Source organism: Hevea brasiliensis, chromosome 2 (genome assembly GCF_030052815.1).
Source record: "Hevea brasiliensis isolate MT/VB/25A 57/8 chromosome 2, ASM3005281v1, whole genome shotgun sequence".
Lineage (NCBI taxonomy): Eukaryota > Viridiplantae > Streptophyta > Magnoliopsida > Malpighiales > Euphorbiaceae > Hevea > Hevea brasiliensis.
This window is the reverse complement of record NC_079494.1, coordinates 1,487,838-1,499,212: the sequence shown is the minus strand read 5'-3', so window position 1 is coordinate 1,499,212 and position 11,375 is coordinate 1,487,838. Positions and strand designations below refer to the sequence as shown.

Here is an 11,375-nt window from a genome sequence, read left to right as displayed (position 1 = left end):
TATATATATATATTTACAAGTTTAGTTAGAAGAAAAACAGAAGCATATATAAGGGTCGGAAAGGACATTGATTATGTCTTTGACTAGGTTATGCTTTCTTCTTTTTCAGGTAAAGGCTGACCAAGTGAGCAGCTACCATTAACTACTAAAGGTGCTTAAGACAAAATTGGGATCCATTATGATATAATCCAACTCCTAATGCATTGCTGATCATGGCAGAAAACACCATTGAAGTACCCAATTATATATGGATTTCAAAAAGAAACATAAACATTTGATATATGCTATATATGAGTGAGAGAGAGAATTGTAATGTATAGACAAAATATAGAGGATTAGGAGCTGAATGTAGGTACGTAGAGAACAAACAAAGATTGGTACTAATGGGTGTCACTCTTGCAATAGTTGCATGGCAAATTTTGTGTACAAGTTCTGATGGCAGGTACTGTCTCTGAGGTGGGTTTGTGTTGAAACTTGAGAGAGAGAGAGAGAGAGAGAGAGAGAGAGAGAGAAGGGTCACATGACACTGGAGCTGGAAAGATGCTTTCTCCCCTATCACCATCATAATCGTCATCGGCCTCATCATTTGTGTTTTGAAACTCAACGAAACACACCTTCCCCACCCATCCCTTCTCTAAGACGAGGACAATCTTATTTTTAAGCAATTCTCTCTCTCATGTGATATGCACACTGTCTCAAAATCTGGCATTTCATTGAAAATTGTAAAAAGGGAAGCACCCTTTTCTACCTTCAAACATCTCTCCTTCTTTAGCTTTATCCAATGTTTTCCACCCATCCCCTTCTCTCTCTCTCTCACGCACACCCTCTGCAAACCCTTCGCCTCCCTTTTTTTGGTTCTTTAATCCTTAAAATAGAAGACAACCAGTCAATTTCTCAGGTGCATGTTCTAAGATATACGTGTTTAAGTGTATAGCTTAGTGTTTAGAAGGTTTTTACAGTGAAAGAACACTGATAATGCATAAAATAGAATTGCTATATATCAGTAGTTTCAACATAAATAACATTAAATTAATATACTTGTAATGAGTACATGAGAGAAAATCATGAGAGGCAGACCACATGCACCAAAAGTGAAGTTTTATGTAGTCGAGTCATAATCATCATGAATGCATGGCACCATTAACAAATGCTACTCGTTTAATTAATTTAATTGCTCATCAACAAATTACAAATTAATATTAATAATAATTAATACAACAGATTACAGATAAGTGTTGATATTGTACTCCACTGGCTTTAGAGAAGGATAGGTTTCAACTTGCAACAATTGTATATGTATATAAAAAGAGAAGTGCTTAATTAGCTCTTTTCTTTTTAAAGGGATTTGTTCTTTTGGAGGCTCATATATGTAAAATTTTTTATTTATTTATTTTTAATTGAGATTTAAATCGAAAACTTCACAATTATTTTTATAATTAGTTAGCTTTTTCTAATGGATTTTTGCTTTTGGAGTTCATATATATTTATAAAAGAACTTTTTATTTTTTTATTTATGTCTAATTAATATTCAAACTCAAGATTTTACACTACTAAATTATAGCTCGTTAATAAAAAAAACAATATATCACTTCCTTTAACAAGTTAAATAATGAACTAATAACTATTTTCAAAGTTGATAAATGATATAATATTGTTATAATGTGTCTTAAATTTTGAATATATTTTTATGAGCTAAAATTATAATTGGATTTGAAAAGCTAATGCAGCCACTTAAATAAAATATTTTGTGAGATTTGTAGTAATAATAAATAGGATAGACTGATAAGTTTAAAATCCAAATCTGATCACTAATTAACTTTATTAAAGAATATAAGGAGAATTAAAATGTTACGACGATTCGATCCATTATAAATATTATAAAATTTTTTTATTTATAAAAATTTAAGTAAATTTACTGTGATTGAAGTTTGAAAAGTTCTGAACAATTAAAATTTATTTGTTTATTATAATATTATAATAAAATTTTCTCTTCTATTTTATTTGTAAATATGACCTCTAGTTAAACCAGATGAAATCTTATGTTTTTCTTCTGAGATAACATATTTGTCTTAAATTAATGTCCCCATAACTATATCATCACCCTTTTTTTCCCCTTTTCTATTCTTATTATAAAGTCTTACAGGTTAACCAAATTAAAAATTTTTCATAAGAAAAGGTATTCCTTTTACCCTTCAAAGGTAATCCTACTGGCCACAAGTCAACCAACACAGACCTAGCAAAGCATGCAAATAATTACTAGTTTAAATCATGCTATTACAAAGAAGCTAGAGTAAATATAGGCTTTGTTATGATGAGATTTAAAAAAAAAATGGATTAAAAGATAAAAAATAATTAGAAATGGCAAAGTTAATTAAAGAAAACATATAGTGATTCTGTCCTTCATATATTCTGACCAGCACCAACAAGCATGATTGGCAGCTCCTTTTACATAAAGCAAAAATCCAATACCCTTTAATGAAGAATTTTACTTACGTGGAAGCACTTCCATTTCAACCCCATAGCTCTCAATCATGAAAAATAGTGGATTTCCATGCATCGAGCTTTGCAATTTATATATATATATATACACCTCTTCCTCTTTGACTATATAGTCAATCAAATCATCATAATTTTTAAAAAACATATCATAAATTTATTCTTTGTAAATATTTTTTTTGTTGGGCTTTTTCAATTAAGGGTAAGTATCATTTAATTTAAATTGAATAAATAAAATTAAATTGTCTTAATTCAATAATTTAGTTTAATTTTTAAAATAATTTGATTTGATTCAATTTTGTATTATAAAAATTTCGATTATTTCGATTCGATTCGATTTTAAAGAGAAAAAAATTAGTTAAATCAAACTGAATAATTTTATTAATTTTTTATTTAATTTATTTTTATTAAAAATTTATGAATTATATATAATTTTATATATATAAATTATTTAATTTAATTGATTAATAGTTATTAGGTTCAAATTTATGTCAAAATTAAATCAAATAATTTGAAAATTAAGTATAAATTAAAAAATCAATTAAAAATTAAAACCGATCAATTTGAACCGAAACAAACCAAAATAAAGCGGTGCGGTTCAATTCAATTTTTCATCCATTTTGATTTAATTCAGTTTCTAAAATTTATAATTCAATTTTCATGATTTAATTATGTTCGGTTCGGTTTGAACCAATTGCTCAACCCTATTCCCAATTTCTTAAAAAGATTGAAATTCTTGAAATTGAATTGTTTTCCCCACAATTGCACCCATCTTAGTATAAGCTTTCTGAAAAGGAAACAAAAGTAATACATGTACAGACGATAAAAGCTGCTCCTGAAATTGCACAAAGTGCTGGAAGCAAAGCTTATGAACTTTTATCAAAGCGTAGATTTTATGAAATTAATTAGCTCACTAACTTTAAAATTTTAAATTTGATTCTTAGTCAGAAATAAATTAAGTTAAATTTTGCTGTGGAGCTAGAAAAAAGAATAGTAATGTTTGCTTTGGTTCTGAGTTTAAATATTATGATGATATCCACCTCATGAAATTAGTTCTGAGAAAGGCTCTCATTGACATTGTTATTGAGAATGATATTAAAAAAAAAATTATAATTTGATCCTTGAATTTTGTCTTATATTATATTTTAATTCTTATATTTTGAAAAAAAATAATTATTTAGTATTACACTTTAGTTTTTAGATTTTGTAAAATGAATTATTTAGTCCATTCAATTTAACATATATAACAATTTAATCCATGTAATTTTAATGTTTACAATAATTTCATTCATAAACAGAAAGACTATATTATTTTATATATTAAAATTATAGATTAAAATGTGATATAGTGTAAAATTTAAATAATTCATTTCTCAAAATTTAGAGATTAAAGTATAATATAATGCAAAATTCATAAACTAAATAATTAATTGTTCAAAATTCAAGGATCAAAGTATAATATAGGGTAGAACCATAGACCAAATTATGAATTTCTAAAAAAATTAATTTATAAATATATGAATTAAATGGTATTAAAAATAAATTGAAATGATTATTTCTTTAAAAAAAATAAATATTATATCTTAGCTTTTCAAATTACAAATCCAATGGAACCTAATATTGTACAACCATTATTCCTTATTTATTTCTTTCCCTTTTCATTTTTCCATCTTCCATACAAGAAGATAGAGTGCTAAACAATGTTTGCCTCAGACCATCCAAGCCAATAATTAATTTTGCTGTCTATATATGCACCATTCGATGTGACATCAATTTAATGGGTCCATTTTAATATCTCATGACGTTGGATTGGTCATAAATTTGTTAGGTTCATTTCACATTTGTGGACAGAGAAATTTCCCTTTAAAATTCTTGCCATCCTTTATGGGAAGATCCCATTTACTTCTCCTTTTACCCTTTGCCTGCCTCAAATGGTCTACTGCATTCAATGGAATAGATGTGCATTTTGGCTGTTTCACTCAACATTTTTTATACTCAAAATATAATAATTATGGGTAATTTTTATAGTTTGTCTCTAAATTTTACTTTGTATTTCACTTTTATTCTTTAATTTTAATTTGTTATTAAAAAACCTTAAATTTTAATTTTTTAAATTTTGTTTCACAAAAAATATTCCTAATTGTAAGTTTTTAAATTAAAAAAATCCTTCTAAACTATAATGTGATATCTACAAATGCAGTTTCAGCATTTTATCGTGAAGAGTAAATCCTTATTCTTTCGAGGAAGTAAATCGTTATGTTGACATTGGTATTTTTGTGATAAGTTCAGATAGTGATTAAAATAACTAGTTTTTTTAGTGTGAAAAGAAAAGAGGTGTAAAGATAATTTCATTATTTTTTAATATGGAAATCTGCTATGCTATAGCATGTTAGAGGAATTTTTGTGATACAAAATTAAACTTTAAGAATATTTTTTTAATAAATTAAAGTTAAGAAATGAAAATGAAATACTGGACAAATTTTAGAGACATACTATAAAAATTACCCTAATAATCACTATTTGATTTCGCTAATCTCTTGGTGCATAATATTTCCTACTTTGCTGAGCCTTTAGGATAAGCATTTAATAATTTTTTTTAATATGAATCACTTTAACTCAACGTGTAAAATTATTCTTTGTGACGAGGGAGAATTATTCCAATTTTTTTACCAAATAAAGCTGTATATAATTCATTTTAGGGTCATTTAATTCCCAGAAGTGAATGAGGGTTCACCAGAAAATGGAAGTACATGTCATTTCTAATAAAAATGATGAACCCCACAACATAAATTTCATTGATTTTGTATTGGGTGAGATAATAATTTGTCAAAGCAAGTGTATATATACATATATGTAAATTTATAAACGTATATTGGCAGGCAGCCTTAGTATTCTTAAATTTTTACTGTCTCAATGATTCAATCATGGCTGTGAGCATGGCAGCAACTCAGAGAGGTTGGATGGGAACAAAGTCAATTTCAGTCTGTAACTTGTACATAGAATCCTGCTCTTCTTTCATTCTTAGACTTGATTTACTATGAATTCAAGAGAGACACACCTACTAAATATATATATCCTCTCACTTATTTGTGTTAAACCAAATTTAAGTAAAAATTTCTCATCTTTTTTTCTCTCTCTCATATGCACATTTCAAACTTTCGACTGTTAAAAATTAATGGGGTTGGGTGGTAGATTCCAAGCAATAAATACTGGACTATAAAGAGGACTGTCTCTCTTGAATACCAACGTATATGCAATAAGTATTTGTGGAAGTTTGTTCTTATATTTAAAATTTTTATGAACCATTGATAAAAGCAAACACAGCACAGAGACGTATCAATCGACAAAAGGGAAGATTTCCTTTCTTTTCTTTTCTTTTCTTTTGGAAAGAGTGGTACACGTGACAATGTATTCTAATGGAGAAGAGACTGTAGAGGAAGAAAAGTGATTGTGAATATATATATATTCTATAATTAGAAAAGATTGACCTATGTTTTACCCTTTAATTGCATTTTTATCTTTGTCTAACATAGGTCAAATTAAAAGACATATATGTTTGAAATTTGAGGAAGAAGAAGATGACATTCTAGTGCAGCAACAAGAATGTACCTAGGATTCCACACTCATTACATTAGTGGTGTCATTGTAGGACCAACAATGGAGGAGGAGGAGGAGGAGGAGTGGAGTGGGGTCCTCTCTATAAGTTGGTCTATTAGTCTTTGTTGGATCATCACTTAACTTTTTTCTAATTCCAGATGATATCTCAGTGTCTATTATGGACCATCACAGTAAAATCTCGGTTTTCCAAGTGACTATCACATTCATTTTTATATATTTTTTTAAATTAAATTAATTCATTAAATTCAAGTTTTGATTATCAAATTAATTATGAGATGTGAAGACTCTAACTAATTAATTAATTATAGAGAAAATATATGCACATGTCTAGTCAAAACCCTAATTAACTATTTCCATGCTGGCATAATGAGCACTTTGATGTTTAAGCATAGGGTTAGCCAAGGTAATAGCAAAGTCCATGAGCACTTGATGATATGCATTTCTTCACTCAAACTTCAATGTTAGATTTGAAGTCAACAATGGCCCAGCCATTTCCATGCTAGAATTATGAGTCATATTGCTCTTAGCTAGCAAGGTGACAAACTCCATTGATAATGAAGAGTAAATGTGGCATATATTGCACCTAAATTTTCAATATTAATTATTCATTTCAAAGCTAAAATGGTAATTAAGTTTTTTTTTTTAATCTTTAAAAAAAATATACTGGTGAACTTTAACCCAGTGATGTTAGAATTATTTTTAAAATTGTGAAGTTTTAAGTTGGAACTCCAATTAAATTTTATTATAATTAATTATTTAATATTATTGTTAAAATTATTTTTAAGAAAAAAAATACATTCTTAAATATATTAATTAAAATATTAAAAATTATTTAAAATTAAATTTGATATATTTTAGTTGAAAGTGAGCATAATTTTTGGAGTCTAAAATTGAAAAATTATATAGATCTAATTAGAATTATACCAATTCAACTTTTTTTTATTTATTTAATTTTGGTTCATCCCTGAGATCTAAATCAAAATCATATATAGAACTCATGCAAAATTGAAACCAAACTAAATTAAAAATCAATTTTGTAGATATGTTTTTCTCTAATCATATATATAAAAATTTATAAGGTTGTAATATATTTTATAATTATTATATATATATAATAATTATGACTATATGTAATTTAATATTATCTTTCATTCATTTACATTTAATTTCTTAATAATTTTAATTACAAATATATTAAATCATGTTATAATTTTTAAGTATATTTTTATTAATATATTATATAATATGTTTAATTCTTAATTACATGTACCTTATAATTATGGACTATATAACTAAGAAATAACTAAAATAAAATGTATATGATATGATGAGTTTTATATTAGTAATCAACTTTAAAACTTAATTAATGATAATTCATATATGATTTTTCATGACAATAATTATAAAAAATTATTTTAAGAACTAAAATCTAAATTGAAATAGGACTGAATTAAATTGAAATTATAATAGTAAGAGCTAAATCAAATTAAAACTAAAATATTAAAAAATTAAATAGAAATCTTATGGAAAATTCAATTGGATTTAGTTTTAATATTTAGGTAAATTTCAAACCAAAATTAATACTGCAAACCTTTAATTTTAATTATAAAAATTTAAAAATAAATTTTAAATTATTTTTTAAATAATGTATTTTTAAAATATTTATATATATTTGAATCTCAATAACAAAACGCATTGCATGACGCTCAATTACGAAGCGTCTGTATAGTTTCAGTCACCAAAAGGTAAAACCCCACATCAACCCCAGTAATCAAACGGCTCTAGATAATCTCACAGTGCCCTAACGCTCAAGGGTCCAGACTTATGATGTTTGGAGCGGTAGAAATTAAAACAAAGAAAGCAGCTTTTTCATATCTGAAACTCATGAAATTTGCTCTTGTAATTTGTCATTATCGGGCAGTAAACAAAGACCAATTTCTCTTATTAACCAGCCAAACCCAAAGCCACCCCATGCCGTTCCTTTGAGTTGAGTTTCAGATAGAGATAGATACGTGCATTTTTGGCATCAGAAACGAGGGTTGAAAAAAAAAAAAAGAAGGGGGGAGAGGGACTAGCTAGGGAGGGTTGAGTGAACCCAAGAAAAGACTGAAGAGAGGGGTTTGAACCTTTGAGGGATTCATCAGGAACGAGGGGCTAGGGAAGAATAACTATGATGATCCTTTGATCCTTCTAAAATATTATGCCCTATTGCGCACAGACAGAGAATGGAATGAACCATCCAATCCAATCTGATTATTTTTTAGCTCGTCTTTTTGAGTGTTAAGCCACTTCTTCTTCCCTTGTTCCCTTTTCAATTAATTACACCCATCACCCTCCACCACCTTCCTTCTCTCTCTCTCTCTCTCTCTCTCTCTCTCATTTACTGTGCTGCTATCCTCGCATCTTAAATAAACCCATCTGCCTCATCTATCTCTATTGTCCAAAAAAATTGTTATTTCACTTTCTATCGCCTTATTTTTGTGTGTTTGTGTCGTCCTCCTATGGTGAATACAAGGAGTACAGTTTTAGCTTTCATGTGGGTTTAACAAAGGGTTTCTTACAGAGTTTATTGGCATTCTGTCCACCTCCCATCTATAGAAAACTCTCTCTCTCTCTCTCTCTCTCTCTCTCTCATGTGGAGGTGGGCATACTGCCAACTGAGCTCTGTTGGTCTCTCTTTGTAAAACCCTCGTGATGTATCCTTCAGTTGAATCGGTTCTCTCTCACTCCCCTTTGAGAAAGATCAAGGTAAAGAACTTGATAACTCCCATGATTATCTTCATCTGTTTCTTCTTTTTTCATAAATTAATTTATGCTATTTTCTTGGATTATAATGATCAGATATTGGTAGATTCTTTCTTGCCCTCATGGCCCCTACTCTTATCACCCCAACTTCACTTCCGTAAGAAGAGGGGGGAAATATCGGAAAAGAAAGGAACATATATCTTAAAGGTACTTCCTTTTATCATCCAAAGTACTTTTGCAGGTTTCAATTATCTGCAACACATCATTCACAGGTCTTCAGTTTGGTTTTTCTAGATCTTCAGGTATGGCTTAGGTGGGGAACTTTCATTTTACTATCCTCTTTCCCCTTTTCATTTATCTGATTTTGTTTGTTTCCTTCTAATTCATCAAGCAGTGCATATATACATATCTGCTTCGTTTATGTCGCTTTCGATCTAGGGTTTTATCTGTCCTTTTCTCTTGCTCCAAGCCAGGGAATTAGGGCTCAAAGTCGAAATGGATTCGAGGGTATGAATTATAAAGGCTTGATCTTTGCTTCTGAAGTCTTCGAAGAGGCTGAGTAACTCAACGGTAGCTCCTGAGCTCCATAAGTGGTCTTTGGATTAAAGCTGTTAAATTGTAATCATCATAAGTGTAGATTATTTGTCAGATCACAATCAAAGGTGGAGATTTCATTGTTCATGGCTTCATGCATGTCTGCCACCGTTGTTCTTTAACCTATTTTTTTTTTAGAAAAATAATTATTATCCTAGGGCAGGATCAGGTCCTTTCATTTTTAGGGCAGACCTATTTACTGTACGTTTCTACCCTCCCAAAACTTCCAATACACGTAGGCTCATGATTGAAGACTGACACTGCTTTTAATTTTTAAATTGATGTAAAAAAGAAAAAATCCATCCAATCTCACATCTCCATTTCAGAGTGTGAAATCCACGTCCAATCTTTTTACCATCTGTAAGACAGTGACCAATTGACCGTGTTGATCTTATCCAGTCAAAAATTCTTTCCTCACCAGTAAGCAGAAGGTCATTGGTTCGTTGATTCCACGCCCTCTGTAAGGCGCTTGGAGATTTTTGGTGCGGGGGGCAGAGGAGTTTAAGGTGGTGTACCATGGCCGCTCTCCTTCTCAAAAGTATCTTTCGGTTTCGGAGTAAGGAGTTTGCTTTTATAGGTTCCGTTCGCGTTTGGGATTTTAGGTACCAACGCACTATTGCACATGTTACTTCAAAAACTATTAATTATTTTAAAAATGTTATAATTAAAATATATTAAATTTAATTTTAAAATAATTTTTAATATTTATTTTTTATTTTAATGAAATTTGGTAACTATTTTTTTAAAAAAAAAAGGATTTCTATCAAAATAAAACAAGTCAATTTCAATTCAATTTAAATATGATTTTGAGTAATTTAAAATTAATTAACTATGATCAAATTTCTATTTTAAATTGAATTGATTTAATTTTAATTTTAATAATTTCTATTCCTTTTGGGTTAGATGTGACTTGAATTTAGTCATGGGTAGGACAGAAGGGTAAAACAAAGTGGAAAGATTACAATTATTCTATTGGGACCATATATTATAATATATGGTTTGAGAATTGAGGGACCATTAAGACCAGAAAGGACTAGGAGGGACCATTTATGTTATTTTACCATTTAATCGAATAAAGTTTTTGAAGCTCCTCCCGATTAATTAATTATTTGGTATACTCAGTATACTAAAAAATAATGCACTCATCGCTCGTAAAAAAATTAATTATTTAATTAAATTTAAAAATGTGAAATCCGTAACTCTATAAGTGAGGGTACACATTCATTAGAAATATGTAATAATTTGCTCCTCTTCCCTCTCCCTCTACTTGGATTTCTTGTGTTGCATGTAACTCCAGCCAATAATAAAGGGAATATCATTGGATTATCATCTTAATTACAATTGCTAATCTCATCTGGATCATTGGATTATCATCGTAATTATAATCTTAATAAAAGATATTGCGCCATTCACATGTACATATATTTAAAAGAATAATTTATGTGGAACGTAAAAATATCACCTTATTAACATGTAATTTCAGGTTGAATGGGTTTTCAAGGATTAATTATTATAATTAATTGTAATAATTAATGGTATATTTACCTGCAATGCCAAAGACTGACTTGACTTTAAAGCCTTAACCTAATATAACAACTCTTCCTAGTCAAGTACTCACCGACCTAACAGGAAAACTTAAATGAGCTTTTCTCCAACTAGATTCAGTCCACTGGTTGATTATTACTGAGGTTATACTAATTTAGGCCTCCCAGGCCTTGCAGAGCCCAAACCAAGAGGTGAGATTCGGCCCATCCAAAAATAAAGTTTACTCAATTGCTAAGCTAACGGGATCTTCTATTAAAAAATACACCATGTGATCAACTATTTGAATTGATCGCTACAGGGGAATATTTTTAAAGAGAATAAGAGAAATAAAATTGTGAAATTAAAATTTTCATTGGGCACTTAATATTATTATAATA

The 11,375-nt window shown here is 28.9% G+C and overlaps 1 long non-coding RNA gene across 1 annotated transcript; it reads left to right on the top strand.

Moving 5' to 3' along the window:
- Positions 1 to 7,858: 7,858 nt before the first annotated feature.
- Positions 7,859 to 9,588, top strand: LOC110661021 (uncharacterized). Its single transcript, XR_002496040.2, has 2 exons — positions 7,859 to 8,862; positions 8,956 to 9,588. It is a non-coding gene; the product is annotated as an uncharacterized LOC110661021 (long non-coding RNA).
- The last annotated feature ends 1,787 nt before the right edge of the window (positions 9,589 to 11,375 follow it).